The sequence below is a fragment of the Lichenostomus cassidix genome, chromosome 7 (genome assembly GCF_008360975.1).
Source record: "Lichenostomus cassidix isolate B80296 chromosome 7, HeHo_3.0, whole genome shotgun sequence".
NCBI classification, from domain to species: domain Eukaryota; kingdom Metazoa; phylum Chordata; class Aves; order Passeriformes; family Meliphagidae; genus Lichenostomus; species Lichenostomus cassidix.
In genome coordinates this window covers 7,431,000-7,450,390 of record NC_139488.1, presented here as the reverse complement: position 1 = coordinate 7,450,390, position 19,391 = coordinate 7,431,000, and the positions used below count along the sequence as shown (strand labels likewise).

General features: G+C 40.6%; 1 protein-coding gene across 3 annotated transcripts in view; it reads right to left on the bottom strand.

The window, feature by feature from the left end:
• AKAP19 (A-kinase anchoring protein 19) overlaps positions 1-16,728 on the bottom strand; it is a 31,365-nt gene extending 14,637 nt beyond the window's left edge. For all 3 annotated transcript variants that reach the window (XM_085066027.1, XM_085066031.1, XM_085066030.1), the window contains exons 1-5: positions 16,549-16,728; positions 16,097-16,190; positions 12,863-12,943; positions 5,906-5,945; positions 4,685-4,758 (exon numbers count right to left, since the gene is read on the bottom strand). The gene's annotated coding sequence lies outside the window, so the exon portion shown is untranslated. The remainder of the gene's footprint in view (positions 1-4,684; positions 4,759-5,905; positions 5,946-12,862; positions 12,944-16,096; positions 16,191-16,548) is intronic.
• Between the last annotated feature and the right edge of the window lie 2,663 nt (positions 16,729-19,391).

Below are 19,391 nucleotides of genomic sequence, written 5' to 3'. Positions count from 1 at the left end.
CCTACGTATTTAGGCAATAGTTTTATAGAATCCTAGAATAATTTAGATTGGAAAGGACCTCCAAGATCATCAAGTCCAACTGATAACCCAGCACTGCCAAGTCCACCACTAAATCATGTCCCTTAGTGCCACACCTATATAGCTTTTAAATACCTGCAGGGATGGTGACTCCACCACTGCCCTGGTCAGCCCGTTACAATGCTTGGCCACCCCTTTGACGAAGGGATTTTTTCTCATATCCCACCTAAACCTCCCCTGGCACAACCTGAGGCTATTTCCTCTCGTTATATTGCTGTTACTTGGGAGAAGAGGCCAACCCATCTCACTGCACCCTCCTTTCAGGTCGTTCTAGGGAATAAGAACTAGAACTTTAGTAATGTCTAAGTTATAAGATAAGGTCTCCCCAGAGCCTCCTTTTCTCCAGGCTAAACACCCCCAGCTCCCTCAGCCCCTCCTCATATGAATGACTCTGTAGACCCTTCAGCAGCTCTGTTGCCTGTTCCTGGATGTGCTGCAGCACCTCAGTGATTATTGCCAAGCAGGTTTCCAATTGTCAAGCCTAATTCTAATTGCCAAGTAGATTTCTAACACATTTCCAGTTAGCCATTAGCCCTGCCAAGGGATTTCGTGCAGTGTTTTCAAAGCCAAAGAAAACACTACACTGGTAACATTAGTCAAGAGAAACGCTACTGTAACTGTAGCTGCTGGTCACAGATCATCCATTGCACTGCTGTGATCGTGTAAGAAGACAGGGGATGGAGAGGTGCAGAAAAACAGGAACAACATCCCTCTGGTCTCCAGTGGCTGGAAAACCCTTCCTAGCCTGGAAGGCTGGGAGGCAGGGAGCAGGCAGCCACCCCTGTACACCTCCACCAACAAAATCCAGCAGTTCCTTGTATGAAAGGACTGCTGCTACAGCTGTTGTGCCCAGCCAACAACAGCACACAATATTGCACTCATTACTGGCACACAGTGCACCTGGGAATTAAGAACCCCACATATTTTACTAATTACTGCCTTTGGGGCCCAGAGAAAGCATTGTGCTGACAAGTGCTGCGTGCAGGCTTTGTACACACTGCGTTTGCTGTGTCATTTCATCCAGCTCTAATGGGAACCATGCTACCCCTTAGAGACCAAAGGGAAAGTTTCTGGGGCTGGGGTGCAAAGGAGACCAAAGCTCGACCCTCAGCAGCAATTCCCAGGGCAGGCAACCTCAGGTGCACGTCAGCTTCAGGTCCTCACACGTGTGATTTTTAAGTGATGAGTTCCCCAGCCTGGATTAAGCCCCTTGGGCACTAAGCACATGCTGCAAGTGTTTGCAGGGGCAGGTCTGGGGAGCTTGACCCCAAACCCTGTTAAAGATGGTGACACTTTGCCCTTTGATTTCAAGGGGCTTTGACTTGGGACCTGCTGACCTGGGCAGATTTCATGCAGATGTTTTATTACTGTTTTAGCTCACCTGTAGGTGGCTAGAGGAGAAAAATTAAATAAACTCTTAGCCCTGAGAATTAAAACAAGATGAAGTACTGGAAAGGCACGGTTACGTTGCATTAACACAGCGGTATTATTACAACAGTGATTTTTAAACTATATACAGTTTTTAAACAAGAATTTGATAACTAAATTATGAATAACTTTTGTGGAGGTTTATGGCTACTGTGCTCTTTATTATTCTAGCCTGGTTTCTAATGTGAGGCTCTACTTTTAACTTCAGCTTTTAAATGAATGCAGCTCCCACTGAGCAACTCGGAGCCGTGGGGCAGACATTCCACAGGCTGCCTTCCTCCGCGTGGCACAGGCTGCAAGCACAGCTGGTGCCTGACTGGATCACTTCATTGCATCCCAACAGATAATACCCTGGTCCTGGTGCACTGCTCATCTCCCATGTCATGACCTGACAAAAAGCCTTGCCCTGAGCAGCAGCACCTCAGTGTGATGTGGTGGGGACAGGGAACTAAGGAGAGGGAGATACGTGTGATGAGATTCTCAAGCCTGTATTTATTTCTGGGTGCCAAAACAGATTTAATATTTTATTAGCTGTGGAGTTTGCAAGACAGCTGATTATGTTGGGCTGAGGCAAAGCAGTCAGTCTTTTTAAATGCAGAGCATCCATTTGAAATGACTACCTCCAGGCACCAGCCAGGCAGTCAATGAAATATTTAGCTTGTAAAGCACTTCAATGTGCAAGGCTGGGGCCAGATGTGGGCGCTGTGATGTTGAAAACCACAATACCCAAATCTGAGGTGCCCCAGCCCCTGCTCGGAGGCCTCAGAGGCACAGCAGTTGTCCAGAGAGTGGGGCTATGGGGCTTCAAGGTCCCCTACCCCCTGCCAGGGTGCCAGAACCTTTGCTGGGCACAGACTGCTTTGGGAGGACACAGGCATCAAAGCCTTTTCTGTGACACAGCTTCACAGATAATGCTGCCTCTTCCACCCCTCTCCTGAATTTTAGTGGCTGAAAGCATTTTCCTGTAGGGGTAAGGAAGGCACTCTCCCTCCAGTGGAAATGGTTTTGAAGTAAGTTTGACTTTTTATTGTCATAAGATCTGGTATTTATTTTATTAGCTATTTTAATTAGTTATTTGTTTGATCTTCCTCTAATATGGTCCAAACCTTCTAAATTCTTGGCATGCCCTGCGCTGTGTACACATATTCACCCAAGAGTGATGTGGATGCAGCATCAATACATCTGCAATGGGGGAAACTGGTGCAAACTGAACCCCAGAAATCAGGGAATGGTGTTGGTGTTGCTGGAATGGTACCCAGACTGATGATAGCTATGCTGAAGCTTCAGAGGAAGTTGGGTAAGAGGCTGCTAACCTACTTCTTTTGAGTTCAAATTTGTCACTTAACAACCACTGCACCAGATGGCAAGGTTTTAATGAGTTTGTCCAAGGGTAACAGAATAAATGAAATCTGATTTCTCCATCCCTCTGATACAGTTTCACAGTTCCTGTCCTTGTTCTTCCACCTGCTACCCTTCACAGTTCCTCCATGTCTGCAAACCCCTCTCCAAGCCTTCAATTCCTCTTAGAATTGTCTAATAGACCTACAGACCCACAATATCCTACTCTCATTTCTGGGCTACTGATATCCTCTTCTGCCTGGCAATGCCTCAGCTCCCTCCCATGTACCTGTGCCCAATTTACAGCAACCCCAGCTTTCTTCCACACCTTCTGACCTGTGCTGTGGTTGGCCAGGTGGCAGCAGCAGCACATGCTCTGGTTTTGCCAAGGTGCTGCCTGCATGGTCAGTCCATCAGTCCTGCACACCACAAAGCCTGGGTCAGATACTCTCTGCCTTTCTGACAGAAAGCAGAGAAAATACAGTCATTTTTCCCAAGCAGTGCTTAAGTTAATTTAAGAACCCACTGAGAAGGGATGTGGCATTCAAAAAAGGGCTACAAATCTCCATGGATTTGTCCAAATCCAACTGTCAACTCAATCCCTAGTCAGGGATCACTGGCTGAAACACTTGCTCTGTTTCTCAATTCATTTTTTTAACTGTACACACATACACTGGTATTAAGGAGAGCTGTATTGAGGCACATATTTCTAATTCAGCTGAAGAGTTAAAGGGAAGCCACAACAAGCACTCTCTGCCCCAGGAGCTCCCCCCAGCATGCCCACAGTCACATGGTGACTTTACAAAATCTATTTATACGTGCAGTAATCCACTAACTGTACGGGTTCGGAAATGTTGTGCAGTCTGAGAAGAATCAATATGGAGTCTAAAGTGCTAGAAAGCCCTGAAGATTTTTGTAATTGACTAAAACCTTCTAATAATCCAAAAGCCTTGAAGTTGTACCTGATATGCTGTGATCACCTTGTAATAATTACTTTGGTAGAGTTTTGAAATCAAACCCATGATGCAAAGGAGGTCACTGCAAAACAGCTTTATAGACTAAGGAACTGATGTTTAAATAGAGGCTCTGTTTTCAAAAACTTTGTGGATGGGAAAAATGTTTCTTTCCTCAGCTATGGATTTTTCTCTTTTTTACCTAATTTTTGTTTCATTATACACTGCTTTCAATTGTTCTTTCTGTTCTATGCCCAACTGAGATTTACCAAAGCCTTTCTCAGGGCTTTTATTTCTTTAAAATACTTCCTTGATGTTTGCAACCAGGTTGAATAAAAGTAAGGACAAATATGATACCCAAGCACACGCCATGGAAGTCACTCAGTGCTGCCCTAGTTTTCAACTCTGTTACTACCAAAAGTGCACGACAGTGGGGATTGCACGACTGCTCCAAACCTTAGGGCACAACATTGATTTCTGGATCAGGATTATTTTTGGAATGTTCCATCCTCCTGCTCTCAAAAAAAGGTTTGATAGTTTTTAAATTTAAGTTAAAATATAATAGAATATGAATGTAAAGCCGAATTCTACTTTCTTGTATGAAGAAATCCTAAATATTTAAAATATGTTTAACGCATTACTATTAGTTTTACTTCTTTTGGTGTTAGTTAGATGTGCATATACAGCTATAACTCAAAGAAGAAACAAAAAAAAAAAATCAGTGTATGCACTGAACTCTGTACCCATTAAAGAACCCCCAGCACTTTGTGATTATCACAATGAAACATTTGGGGAAAGACCTGGTTTTTTTTTTAAAAAAAATTGATAAATCACCCTATTTAGCAGCAGAAATTGAAGAACATGCTCAGTTTCACTCATCTACTTACACTTCAGTGTGTCCTGCAGGCTTCACTGGATAGGGGCTGAGTTGCAGAAATACATTTCATCCAGTCAGCAACACCTGTGCAAAGATATTTAGAACTGCTTAAGCCACCATATTTGCAAAATTTTCCATGAAAAAAACAACATTATTTACTTAAAATTTGTCTAGATACTTAAAAATGTGCTAAAAAGATAATGATGACAATATTACACTATGAAGGCACTCCGCTCAAATAAATGTGATGAAAGATGTGGGCATTCTTTTCTCCCATAGAACAACCTATACTTACCATCAAACTGAAGAAGAAGAAACCAGAATCATAGAATCATTTAGGATGGGAGACTTCTAAGATAATCAAGAAGAGGGGTAAAATAAATGACACATTTCTACACAGCACAAATGTTTATCCGACTAAATGTAATAGTTGTTAGATGCTTTTGTTACAATTTGTATTAGCCATTAATCCAGAAGTTATTAGAAAGTTTGCAATGGAAATCTATTTGGGCAATTTTGGGAATCTTTAAAATAAAATTTGTGCTCTTGGGGTTTTCCAGGTTTTGTGTCCTACACTGGAGAGTGGTGTTGATTCCCTGTGACTCTCCCCAGGAGCACAAATTTTAGTGTCAGTGTCTTTGAGAAACCACAGAGCAAAGACCCATGAGGAACTCAGCAGCAGCCAAGGAATCAAGTATTAATTCTCATTGAAGATGACAATTTTCCAGAAGGGTGGCATTTCTTCCAGCAGGAGGAGATTGACCATTTCAGCTAAGAAGTACTCCCTGGCAGTGAGCCCCAGCCAGGGCTCTGTGCTAACAGAGAAGTGTACCCTATTCCCCACAGCCTGGCCTGAGCTCCAGGGCTAATTTCAGGGCCATAGCAATAACTAGAGCTGGGCTTTTTAAAGAAGATATTCACTTTTCTACATGATGGCTCCTTCTGTGCTGTACACAGCAGCCGAGTGCTAAATCACCACAGCTGTGCTGCACATTCATCATGGAGGAAAACTGAAACAGCAGCAATAAAACTCCCAGGAGCTCTGTCTGAGGAAGAGGCAGCTATAGCTTTTGCTTTGGTCTATATATGAAACTGAAGATTGTGTTTGGCAGAAGGTCAGCAGTGAGTCTGAGCATACACTGTCAATGTAGACACATGTGGCTTCTGCCACCCCACGGCCCAGCAGCAGCCCTGGTGTGGTTTGCACCAGCCTGTGCAGTCAGGCACTTACCTCCTGGTGAGCACAGACCATCCTTACCCCGTGTGCAGGGCTGCAAAACACAAATAGATAAAATAAATACAGAATCTTAATCACATTTTCTTCAAATAAGGCAGGATACCAGCCACGGAAATATTCCTAATTCATATGCAAGTCCTCTTTTACCTAATTTTTTATCAGTACCTAACAGCACTAAGGCATGAAGGCTAGGCAGACATGCAAACTGCAGCCCTGGAAAACCCAGGCAGCAGCACAGCAAGAGGATTAACCAAACATGAGGCATTAGAATATTGCAAAGAGGATCAAAAGAGATTTGTGACTGAAAAGCCACCCACCAGAATTACAGTCAGCTGAAAAGACAGACAGAGAAAAAGTGGGTAAATGTTTTGCATTTAGATCTCTCCTAGAATAAACTCAAATTTTGGGATGTGCACTGCAATACAACATCAGATCAGGCTTCCCTGAGACATGGAGCTGCAAACAAAGCCATCTTCTTTCTACCCTGAAAATTATAGCTTTGTGAGAGTCAAGCATTGGCTAGAAAAAAGCAAGAATCACACTGAAATATGGTTCATGGCACGCCTAAAACAAAGAGCCCTGAGGGCAGCAACAAAGCAGTAGCTGTACAAAAAGTGCCACACAAAGGAAACAATACAGGGAAATAAGAGGAACTTAAGGCCCAATCTTCCCATAACATTTCCTTCTCCAAAATAAAAATCACTGTCAGGGTTGTTGCTGCAAAAAGATACTAGAATTAATTATTAAATAGGAAATTGCCTCCCAGCAGAGATAAAGAGACACATCACTGCAGGCGAGGCTGTGGAGCAGCAGAACAGTGACACACTAAGACCCTGCTCCTCCCAGTTTTGTAACATCTGTGGACATTAATGCACATTACTGTAGAGAAATTGTGCTTCAGAGGAACGTTGTACCAACATCCGTACCTTCAAATTTTCACACTGAGATCAACATTATTACAGGAAACAACTCCTCCCTTCTCCTCCTCTACTTTGCTTTCACACCTCACTTTGGCTTCACCTGCTAAACTGTCTTTATCTCCATCCATGAGTCTTTCCTTCCTCCTATTTTCTTCAGATCCAGCAGGAGAGGGCAGGGCATGAGCAGCCAGGTGGGTGTGTGGCTGTTCCCTGAGCATAACCCACCACATTATTTCATCCCAACTTCGTTCAGAGCAAGTCATCCTGCCCCTAAGAACTAATACATTCCTTGAAACGTCTTCTTGTGTGTTTTTATGGTCAAGGCTAAATCTTCCTCGAGGGCAGGCATGCATCCCCCTCACTTGCAGGGATATCACAGGCAACCCGTGGAGAGACCACCAAGGACTCCCCCTGCCATGCAGTCTGAACTGCTCAGTGCACTAATGAGGTGGGCAGTAAAACTGGCTCCCTTTGAGCACAGGGCGAATGGATTTTCAAATAGCAAATGAGCCAGAAGATGCCTTAGAAGGAAGCTGGGGTAGTGATTCCCTCAGAGGATACATTAAAGCAAAGACAGGGGACAGAAGGATACAGATGCTGAGGAATCACAGCCGGCGGGGAGATTTATGGGTGACTGGAGCTGAGCTATTGCTGCTGCTGCTGAAAACTTCCATTTCCCTAAATTGCCTTGCTGGCTGAGATCAAGCCCGCTGTACTTTTTCTCATACACCAACATCACCTTTTGTAGCACAAATGGCAAATAAATTCCTTTATAAACTCATATAAAATGAGTTCAACTGTCATTGAAATGAGAAGATAAATTTAAAATTAATTTTCAGAAGAGTTTAATTTACCAACAATGTCATCATGATTGCCTCACATAATAAATATTTTGACATCTCTAGACATTATTCAATACCCAAATGATCTAATTATCTTATCTGAAATACCATCCAATATTAGATGTCCTTTCCACTGTATCACGAGGTTTTCAGCTGCATCATCTTCAAATCAGAACTCTTGTACATAGGGAAATTTATAACATTATATAGATCAAATAGAAAGATGCAATAACATTTTTTGGAGGTCATAACTAGAAATATTTTCTATAACCACATAATGGCAAAGAAGAAAATAATGAGTTTCATTCATGCTATAGGTAGACCCCTATACACAACTTTGCAATTTCATTTCAAGAGAAAAAAAAACCCTTTAACATTGAAAAAGTCATTTATTTGGAGGGACACAACTGTCTTGAGGACATCATGAGCAAGTAGAACAACTCTGCTGAAATAAATGTTAGTTATGGATGGTCTGTGTCACAGTTACTCTATGCTGAGAGATTCAACAGAGCATGGTGCTCACATTTCAGGGGCCTTTTTGGACCACAGTTCTGCTTTCAAGACTCATTTTTTCCAATTTCTTGTTAATTTTATGATATCCATTCCTACCTTAAATACAGCAATGGAAAGAATATTTCAGTTGGAATATGGAGTTAGATGGCATAAGCTTGTTACACATTTACTTCATTAAGGCAGGACTTTGAAGAAAAGCTAATCTGAGCACATGCAGAAAAGTTTTTACGACTAAAAAGACTCAAAGTATTTGATCTGTTAATATTCATAATTCTAAACAAGCCATTGAAGCTTAAGATCAGCTACTGCCAAAAAAAATCTAGAAATTGAGATGGCATGATTTGAATAGTAAAGGGTTTGGGGAATAAGCTTTGGAACAGTATAACACCAGGATTAATACTTAGGTTTTCATGGCCAGTGTTAATTGAGATATAGTGTTCACCTTTGACAGGTGGTGGATGCACTTACAGGCTTGGGACTGGCAGAGGCTGCTGAGTTAAGACAGGGCTGGAGCTAGGGGCAAGTCAGATCTACAACAAAAATAAACATCCTGAAGTACACTGCCAATATGCCCTGAGATGCCTAATCATTGGGTTAGGCAAAGAAATTATAGGGTTTAGGCTGGAAGAAAACTTGGACCTAAGGCAAAATCTTGTTTATAGAAGCCTGCCAAAAACCACCAAATTTTATCCCTGGAAGTTTAATGGTGGTAGCTCCAATCTCTGTCCATTTTTCAGCAAGCTCTGGCTTGCAAAAGAGCACACCTGGGTCAGTATGAACTGATACTGGTTTTGTTATCCAAGCAGAAGTGCACATAAGAGAAATGTCATGAGCATTATCTGAGAATTAAACCTCTCTGGATCAGCATTTGCTGTTGTAGATTGCAGACACCAAGAGGCATCAGACATCCTGTATTGCATTGATTTGGGACGTGGCCCCAAGTTTTAACAAGGACAGATAAGCAAAGACACACACACATACACACACACAGAGTTTTGTACCCTAATAATCCATGATCCAATAGCTCATAAAACTAAGACGTGTCTTGGAGTGAGTTTCAGTATGGTTATATGGTTATGTTTTAATAAAGTAGTTAATATAGGAAAGTAATATAATCTCCAAGAGACAAATGGACTACAAAAAATCCAGGAAGGCCATTCTATCCCAGGTAGTCTGCAAACAACCCCATAGCTTAATATTAAATTGAATAACTTTTCACTCTCTTTCTGTCCCTTCTTCCCCTTGCCCTCATGTCAGAAGTCTGCTTTTTGATGTCTGAATTAAAGATTGTTCATCTCACGCAGTTTGAAGTTCAAGATCCTACTTGTATGTGGCATGACCTCTTAGTAGCTGGAAAACTTTACTCAAATACAGGCTCTGTGAAGAGAGGCCAACAACTGGATGCAGTTTCCACAGCAGAACTTGTGTCACTTAGCTTCAAAACAAGCCTTCATTTAGTCAACTAAAGGAGTCGCTAAGTGGCACAGCTAACAGCTCACAAACACACAGTCTGACAAATTCTTTTCAGCCAGCGTCAACAGTATCCACAGACAGACAGGCATTTCAAGCCTCAGCTCTTCTGAATCAGAGAGGATGAATCAGGATGAACAGTTTCAGCCAAACAAGAATATTTAGTGGTTTTATCTATCTCATCTAGGAACAGCATCCCATACTACCAGCAAATAAATAACTGTACCACTTGCCATCGCCTTACCCAGCTCCTGCTCACAGAGGTCTCACTGGGGCACTCCCTTGGAACACCACACATTCTGTTCTCACTACTGTCCACCAAGCGGAAAATTAGATTTACTTTAAACAGTGGGGAAATGAGGGACAATGAAGGGGAACGGGTGTGGAAATGTGGCAAATGTGTAGGCTCACTGTCTGCACGCAGTAATGAGCTGTGCAGAGTGATCTGAGCCAGTGCTGCACGAGCCAGGGGATGGCACTGGGCACACGACATTCTGTTGTGCTGCAGTGACAGCAGGGATGTGTCACCTCCCTCGGAGCTGGCTCCAGTGCCTTCCCAGAGCGCTGCTCCGTGGGTGCACGGCCAGGAAGTGAGCAGGCTGACAGCTGCTGAGGGTGCTAGGAATTATACAGTCTCTAATCAATAATTAGTCCTCTTGCTGCTCTTGGTGTGGGGTGGGAAACACTAATTTGTCCAAGGTCACCCAAATACCTAAGAGAACAGTACCAGAAAATTGCCTCTTCAGTTTGCCATAGTGACTTGGAGCAAGATTTCATATAATGAAGAGATGAATCCACATTTGCGTTACAAAATTAGCAATTATTTCAGTACAGCCAAGACCCAAGTTTTAAGATTCTGAAACCAAATAAACTTTCTTCAGTGCCCAAACTGATCCTCTGAGCTTCATCAGCCACATTTTTCTATACCAAAAGAAACATCCTAGGCCATCTTGTTTATGGCTGTAAACAATTTGCTATCCAATTTACTATTCCCTTGATTTTAATTAATAAAGGAGTTAATAAGATTTTTTTCCTACGGTATTTGGACAGAATTGATGTAAAATATACTAGAGACCTACTATATATAAAAATAACTTTGAATGAAGAGGTATCTGTTGAATTCACTTCTGAGATTCCCTGCAAGCTTACAATATGAGCACTCTATTCCAAACATAAGGACAGGCACAATAAATTAATGACTTGTATTTATGAATATAACATTATTTCATGGATAGCACATACACACTGTTATCACATCACACTGTCATTATGTTTGTTTGATGTTCATATAAGGGCACAGTTAAGAAGAGAGCGTTCATCACCTTTTTATTAAGGTGACAAAAAAATGAGAACCATCTCTCACTTGGAAGAAGCTTGTTTGGAAATAATCTGAAACACTAGCCCTCTCAGGAGAGGCAGCAAAAATATCTCTTCTATCATCTTACAAGGGTAGCCTGTGAGCCACGTTAATCATCTTGGACTGAAATTTATAACAACATATGGAAGACTTGCCCCACTATTATTAGAAGTTGCAAGTTTCATATGTGTTCGTCAACTAATTTAAGGGTCACTCCTGTTTCGAACATTATACCCCAAGTAATAAGTGCTATAACAGGTCATTTGCATTCAGGAAATTATTTTTGGAAGAAGATCCTGCTTGATGCAAAAGGGCAAAGGCCACTGGAAACTAAAGTCAAGAATTGACTTCTCTTGGACCCTGGTCCACACAGTTTTTGCAAATCTATATGATCTTTTAATTCAGTTTCAAAGGATTTTGATAGCATTGCCTCTGGAATATTTTGTCTTTAGTGATATTTTGCCAGGTTTTATTAGTATTTACTCATGGCTCTGTGTGTGTGCTTCTTAAAGAACAGAAGTACACACAAGGTTTGGTCTCTTCAATCAGCACTGGGACTTTTTTATACCTGTAACATGCTTCAAATTCATTGTTATTTCATCTTTTGAAAGAACAAAGCCACTTCATGTTATAATATCTCTGTATTGGACTCTGTCAGTATTACAGGCATGAATAAAGAATTTTATGAAAAGCTGTTTGCATCTTTTTGGGTATTGATATAGCTTCTTGCTTCTTCCTAGCAGAAAACTACAAGCAAGGTTTTGTGCTACCCCCTGCAGTGAACTTGATGGTGTCAGAAATGTTTACACAGGCACATTGATGATGGTACTACTGCACTGCAACACTATCCATTCTCCATCCTCATCCCCAAAATCAAAACCCCCCATGCTCATTCCTACAGCCATGAAAAGACATTTTGGGAGGTTCTCAGCCTCTTGCAAAAGTCGTCACTGAGCGTCAGCCAAGTGAACAAAGTCTGTTTATTTAAGCTCCAAAATACTTCTTTTTCCTCATGAATTTTCTTTAAATATAGTCGTGCTGCTCCTACACTCATACATACAGCAGATGGAAAGTAAATTTATTCTAGCTTATTTCCTGAACACTGAGCATGCAGCAGGCAAAATCACAGGTGGTGTATACTCTGGATGCATGATACACCACTGGGTAGTAGTAAAAATAATGTTACATTTTACTTTTACCCTGTGACAAAAAGTACTTTTCAGATCTTATAGGGAAATCAAATCTCACCTTTGAGAAATTTTGGGTTCTTATGCACTGTTAAATTGCCTTTAAAGTATGTCACTGATAGAGGTATTAAGTATTCTGTTATCCCAGAAAACTCAAGTGTAGTATTTAAAACTATTACATGATTTGAAAAAACTTAATACATTGTTTGCACAAATCTAACCTATGCAAATTTGTTTCTAGATTCAAGACATTTCCATGTCTTAGAAGTAGCCAGTACCACCCAAAGTAGAATAATTTATTGCTGCTTTTTAAGAGCCACAGTTCTCATGAGGTTTGGCCATAGCTAAACTGAAAGCACTTGGAGAAAAATGCTTTCATTCTGCCTTCCAGTCAGACAAACCTGTGGAGCAAACTGTGCAGCAGGGAGTAGTCAGTCAGCCAGAGGAACAACTGAATTACCTGCAAAGCTTACAGGGTTTCATGTTTATTATTCTTTTAAAGAACTGTTATTATTTAAAGAGAATGTCACTGTGAAGAGTTTTATTAAAAACTTCTCCTCACCTTGCAGTTGTTTGCTTTCTAACTTCCAAATACTAGTGTGTAGAATGAGTAAATGTAAGACAACTTTAGTTTATCTACATCTGTATAATCTATATGTTACCTTGCTAGAAATACTGTAGACATTTGCAAAATATTGTTGATTACTCCATCTTCAGAAAAAGAAACTCCCCACAGAGTAAACCTAGAGAAGGGAGACAAAAATGATACAGAGCTGAAGCACCAACACCAAACAAGCAGAGCTATTCCCTACAGAAAAAAAAGAACAAGATAAATTATCTTGTGATAATTTAGGATAATAAGGGTGATTGCCCTTCCTTCCAGCACAAGCATCCATCCAGCCACACTCTGGTCCCAGTGACCAGTGCCTGTTAGCTTCCCAAGGAAGAAGGCTATGGGAAAGGTTTGCTGTGATTTATACACTGCAGATGGCCAACACACCCATTTGAGAGGGAAGAGGTGCATGAAGCGTGATGGGTGTGTTGTAGGAACTGCATATTAATGGCAGTTCCCAAAGAGCAACTCCAGCCCAATGACAATGACTGGCTCTAATGCTCCAGCTGAAGAAGACGGCTGTTTGCAGGAAGCAAATCTCTTTCCAAATGCTGCAAACAGAGCATTTTGGGACTCTAATCCTTTATAAGCTAACTAGAAAGGACACACCTCATTCCTTGCTGTATGGAGAAATTACTGACAGAGGTGACTTTCTCAGTGTCTGGAAACCACAAATGACACCCTTATACTGAAAAAAAACACTTTTCAATTAGATTCTGTCTAGAAAATAAAAATCAACTTCTGTGTTACACAATGGCATTTGCTGGTATTATCCTCCAAGTCTGTAGTCACTACACTGCTCTCTTTCACTCTGGGCTAACACAGCTTGGGGCCATGAAAAGGCTTCTCCAAACACAGCACATCATAATGCAAAACCAACATCCTTGTAATATGCTTGTTTCAAAATTACTCACAAGAGAGGCTGTAAAATTGCCTACCAGTTTTCCTCTTTTTGTTACACTTTGTTAGTGTTAAATGGTTGAAAGAACATGAAATTTAGCCCCATACAGCAGTACTCAAACTGGGAACAAAAAAGAAGCTCCTTATCTGAGGTACAATTGATAAATTATTAATTTATATTGATATCAGGTGACACTAAATGTTAGCCCAAAGTGAAGAGCTACCTACCACTAAATAATTAGCATTTCTAAGTACAACATTCTTCCTATATGAACAGCAAATACATATTTCACACAATTCCACATACAAACTGAAATAAGTAATTCCTTCACATGATTTTGATACACCTTATTTCTTATAAGAAACATAGACTATTCATGAGATACTACAATTGTGGAAAGTATTTAGTGACATTATGGTCCACATCAGCTAATGCCTGATTGACTGATGTGAGAGAAGGGCTATACAGAAAGGAAATCTCATTTCTTAAACCAATCAGTGCAATGAGGAAGCTTTTGAGCAGAAAACTGCTCTTTTCCTTGCATGTCTAATTAAACATAAAACTACAGATATACCAACACAGTAATTTTTACCACAGTTTAGGATCTAGTGAAGCAATTTTTCTCTACCAAGTTATTATTGAGATGTTAAAATTTACCACACTGCTTTCTCGGAGTCACTCATATAAATCATTAGATACATAAATTAAAGTTTAGAATTAGCAAAGCAGACAACTGCACAATTCAATAGTTATTAATTAATTTTCTTTTGTTCTAGAGGCTTTGGACAAAATGACAAAATGTTTCCATTTCTTAATGCTCAGTAAATTGTAGAAAGTGTAATGAAGTAATTTGTTGCAGTAATTTTTATTTCCATTTTGCATTGCATTCCTAATTGCACCATCCATCTTTTAATTAATATGCTCTGGAAAGCCTTAAAAGTTTGGTCAAGTGATTATATTCTTGATTGATCATAACTTCAGCTTTCATATGCAGCAGTACTTTTTTTCTTTTCCAATCTTCAGAAGCAGTTGTGAAGCTCCTCCAATTTGTGTACTGGAAAAACCCTGCTACAAAGTTCACTTGACATAAAAAAAGCTTTGTGTAATTATCACAAAGTCAGTAGCAAACAAATAACTCTGTATCTACTAATCTGGGTATCCATGGAATACTTTTCTCTGTTAACTCTTTCAGATTCTACTCACTTAAAAGCCATTCTCTAACTTTCATTATGCTAGGACATCTCAAAACTAAGATCTGAAGCAACAACCACTGCAATATTTCAGATTTACTATGTGGATTCTAGGTTTTAACCATCCTTTCAATTATTTGCATAGAGTATGAAATCTTTACATCTTTTCCATGAGTTTGGGCATATATCCATAGATACAGAGAGAGTCAGGCTCTTTGCTATGAAGAGTTAATTCTGAAGTAGTTTTATATCTCTGCAGATTGGTAGAGGGGCTTTGAAAGTCTGTTACTGAAGGTAAAAAACCCCAAACAGTCAATTCCTTTGTGGTTTATCCTTGTTTCTTATCAACCAGTTGGATAATGCTGCCAACTAGCAGGCTGATGGGAGAGAAAAACTTGAAATCCCAAGGACAAAAAACAAAAAACCAAAAGCAAACTTGTACATTTTTAAAGCATCAGCCTTCAAAATGGTAAGGAATTGAAGTGTCTACAAAAGGAGCCAGAGGCAATTCCCAAGAGAAAAGGGCAGTAAAGCTAATGCTTTAGCCAGTATAGGCAGCTTTCCTTCAGTTGATGCTCTTATGTGATGTTTCATAATGGAGCTCATAAAGAGGGAACATTTTTACTACATCAATAGGGAGTGAACAACAAATAAGGAAAGATATAAATAAAAGAGAGGGAGTAAAAGCTGTGTTTCTTTTTGGATGCCCCAACAGCTTTAAACAGTTGTACTAGTTCTGTGAAAATCCTCCAAAGGTACCTAATTTATTGCAAAATGTAGCATGTATGTTCTTTTCCTCCAAATGGGAATCAAATACATCAAGAAGTTTTACTGTCTCTGATCTGCTCTTTTTCTTACAAAACCCTAAAGCAGCTTATGTGATTTCCTGTCTCTGCATTATTTTGTACAGGAGTTTTCATAAATACCTGATTCTTTGGGGTCTGACTTTAAAAGCAGCAGCTTCCTCAGAAACCTCAGCTTTTTGTTCCTGCTTTTTCCCATTATACACTTATGACATTAAATGACTGGGGGAGTGAAAGGAAAATAACTTCTTTGGCCAGGTAATAGACAGCCCTACCAGAGGTGAGGTGATACCGCACCTGCTGGTCACCAGTGCAAGTAAGTAGAAGAGGAAAAAAGCTTTCTTAACTCTATATATTGCTATATTGCTGTGATTTTTCTTATCACTTACAGACAAGTGGGTACCAGATGTTGCAGTCTGTTCCCATTCAGCCTATGTTTTCAGTGGAGGCAAAACCATGGAGTGGGACCAAAGCAAAGGAGGCCTGCAGGGCATAGGGAGGGCAGAAAAGGGATAGTTTAGGAGGAGAAGCCAAATCTATCCCACAAATAGCTATCTTCTGATCAAAAAAGTTAATTAATTCAGTCCATAATGACACTGGGAAAGATTAAACAGAGTCAAATTCACTACATTTTGCAAAACCGCATTTTGCTGTACTTTCAGGAACACGTTCGCTTTTAACCACTTATGTATTTAAAACAGAAAAAGAAAAAAGAAAGAAAAAAAGGAAAATGGAACAGGAAAAGGTAAAAGACTTTTCAGAGCAGCAGCCCTCGCTTCCCAACAGATGCTGTTCCAGAACAGCCCAGCAGAGGACAGGCCACTCACACAAAATCACTGACCTCCTGGGGTGAAAATCCCCTTCGAAGAGCTGTGCCTTGCAGAAAATACAAGCATTCTTGTAGCTAGTGACACCGAGGCAAAGTATTTTGGTATTTCAAGCGCTTTGATTGTTCAAATGCACAAGTGAAACATCTCCAAGCACGGTAACCACTCCTTAGAGGAATCCAAGGTTTCCCATCAACGATGCAGCAGCTGACACAGCTATTTTAAAAGACATTGAAGATGAAAGTCAGGATGAATGTCAGGAATTTCAGGTAAAAGCAGAAAAGCTACAACTGTAAAGAAAAGAAAGGAAAGACAGCATCCTTTAAGAAGGGCAAAATCCTCAGAATTAAGTAGATACTTAACAAGGCTCTTTTACAAGATATAATATAAGATATATAGACACCATAGAAAAGGCTGCAGAATAAAATCCGGAATACAAAAGAACTCAGAAAAACTGGAAGCTTTCTCTACAACTGCATCCTTCTTTAAAAGGTTTTAACGAGAATATACTTCCCTATCTGTTCCCTATCTGTTTTCAACTATTGTATCAGGTTGGTTCTGGAGCAATGCGGATTGGAACAAGCAGGACAGGAAAAAGCAACAGGGCATTTTTGGCCCATTCCACAGGCCCAGTTATGCATGGCAACACAAGCTGCAGGCAGGAGGGAGGTGGTCAGAAGCTAAAGGCAACCTTGTAATCCTGTTACAGATGTTAGCAGCATCTCTTGGGTGAACTGAGAGGTGCAACATGGGCTGAAATGGCCACAGCAGCCCTTTGCCACCAGTTTTACCTGTTTCTCCCATTTTATGCATTGCACACCTCATGTCATGGCCTGTGACACACTCCTTAGCAGGCAGGACTCAGTAGTGTGACTCCCACAGCTCCTAAGAGGAGGCAATCATCTGCCAGACAGAGCCACATTGTGTCCTGGTGCTCAAACCACAGACCCAAGTACACCTCAGGGGAGATCACTTAAAATCCCAGATTTCTGAACATTTTGGTGTTCCTAGGAAAGCAACCTGCCAGCAGGGGTTCAGAAGGCAGGGCAGGATATCCTAACCAGATGCCACTGTACCAAGGCATCCATAGCATGAGCCACGTGTGCTCTTCTCCTGTGTGAAATAGGATACCTGGAACTCAGAACTGGTAAAACCAAGTTTTACCAGTATTTCTTTCTTGGGAAGTTGAGGGAATTAAATATTCACATCATCAGCATAAATGAAGTTGAATTCCAGTATGTGATGCAGCAGAATGTTCAGAAGGTTATATATGACTACTTTTTTAGGAGGAAAAAAAAGAAGTATAGCAAAGGACAAAATCTTTCAGGGCATTTGTTACAGAGCAAGAATTCACATGAGTTACAGCTTTCATATTATAGTTCATGGTAATAAGTTTAAAAGTGGTTACTCTAGCCTTAAAGTAGATGAATTTACATAATGTGATTGGGATGATGTTTTTATTGGCATTTTGTTACTGCAAGAGTCCTTTCTAAGTGTTTTATAGACATAGTCTTATATCTGCTTAGAGTGGTTCAAAGTATTGCATTTATCTTGTGATTCAGGTGGCTAAGAGAAAGCACCTGGTGAGCTAAGACTGCTGGACTCATAGTTAAGCACTTCAAACACCATAACTCCATTACATTTAATTATATGTCTGAATTTTTCTCTTCAAATTTAACTACTCCAAGCAAAATAACTTCACAAACATTATTTCCATCTTACAGCAACTAAAAGAGAGATGAGTCTGGTCCAAAATTATTAAAATTGAGTTTTCTATCAATTTCATTACACTATTCTGGAAATTAGGCTTTGTGCTGACAAAAGTGAGAGAAAAGCAATTAGTATCTTCCTCAGCAGCTCAGGAGGAATGTTATCTCTTCCTTATAAGCAAATCGGGGAGAGAAGCCAGCTGGTTCAGAGGTGGGAAATCAATGTAAACAGCAATCACGGATTTACAGAGCATTTTACAACACCTGGTTTGTTTCTTCAAGTTCTACCTTCTGAGGTGAATCCACTGTGAGAACTATTTCATTTAACTTAAACAACAGAATGAAGAAAAGTGAATTTCTGGTCCTGCAGGCTGTAAGGAAGGGTTTGAAAATGTAGCCTACAGCAGTATGAAGTCGTCCAGTTGCTGGCAGGGTTATAACCCATGTCCCTTCCCATCCCTGCCAGGAAAGAGCTCCTTTTCTCAGAAATGTCCTGGTTCCTTTCCATGGCCACTTGGTCCTCCCCCAGCCCAAGCTGGGATGGCAGCCTTCTGTCCCTGTGCACATTGCTGGCGGGCAGGCGCGACAGGCTGCGCATGGTCCAGGGCGAGCAGCGTGCTGAGCACTGCTGGAGGAGCACGAGCTCATTGGCTAACGAGAGCCTGCCAAAAAGGATGGGTAATGCTTGGGCTCTGCTTGCCTTCTCCTCAGGGAGGGCATTAGTAATCTCCTTTTCCTCTGCACAGTCACTGTTTTTCCACAGAACTCGCAGTTACAGCATGTCTTTGAAACCTCTATATCAGTCAGATTTGTAGGGGGTGGGTTTGGTTTCTTTTCCTTTTTTTTTTTTTTTTAAATTTAAATTTTTTTTTAATGTTTTCCAAAAGCTTATGGTGGAAGGGGGAAAGGAGAGGAGAGGTTGCCAGGTAGACAGATGTATGCCTTTTTCCTTTAGAAAGGAACATTCTTGCATGGCTTGATTTTGGGGGCCTGAGCTGTGATCTTTACATAGTCAGAATTGGGAATACTATTCACTATTGGCAGGCACAACGGGTAGAATGACACAAATCCCAAAGATAATATTAAAATGCCATAAAGTTCAGTAAGATGTGCATTTCATTTTTAACTCTTCTTTAGTTTTGCTAGTG